General features: G+C 26.6%; 1 protein-coding gene across 1 annotated transcript in view; it reads left to right on the top strand.

Moving 5' to 3' along the window:
• The window catches only part of LRRC49 (leucine rich repeat containing 49), a 178,135-nt gene that overhangs the window by 111,685 nt on the left and 65,927 nt on the right, over positions 1 to 523 (top strand). The gene's annotated exons all lie outside the window — the stretch shown is intronic.

Raw genomic sequence — 523 nt, 5'->3', positions numbered from 1 at the left:
TTTCTTAAAAAGATTTCCCAGGTCTGAGTTTATCCAAGTAATCTTGCAAATTTCATTTCAAAATATTAATAAGGTTTTAGAAGTTAATACTTTAATATGTATGACTTACATATAGTATTAGGTAAGGGTCTACCTTGATTTTATTTCAATTAACTAGTCGATTTGCTAATAGCTTTTCTTAAACTATTCTTTCTTTTTTAATAAGAATGCCATCTTTATCTTATGTTAAATTCCCAAAAATATGGGAATGTATTTTTGGACTATCCATTCCATTCTACTAATCTATTTATCTGTTTTTATGCCAATACCAGACTCTTTTGATAATAGTAGTTTTGTAGTAAGTTTTAATAACTAGTAGGGGAAATATACTTTCACTCTTCTTTCCAAATTTCAATTCTCACACACGTATTCTTCCATGTGAAATTTAAAGTTGTTTAATCTTAAATAGAAATGTTGAGGATCTTATTCAAATCACATTTAGGTTTACTTATTAATTTCAGAAGCATTGACATTGTTATGTCAA

This window comes from Propithecus coquereli, unplaced genomic scaffold (assembly GCF_000956105.1).
Source record: "Propithecus coquereli isolate 6110/MARCELLA unplaced genomic scaffold, Pcoq_1.0 Scaffold155, whole genome shotgun sequence".
NCBI classification, from domain to species: Eukaryota; Metazoa; Chordata; class Mammalia; order Primates; family Indriidae; genus Propithecus; species Propithecus coquereli.
This window is presented reverse-complemented; position numbering and strand designations above follow the sequence as displayed.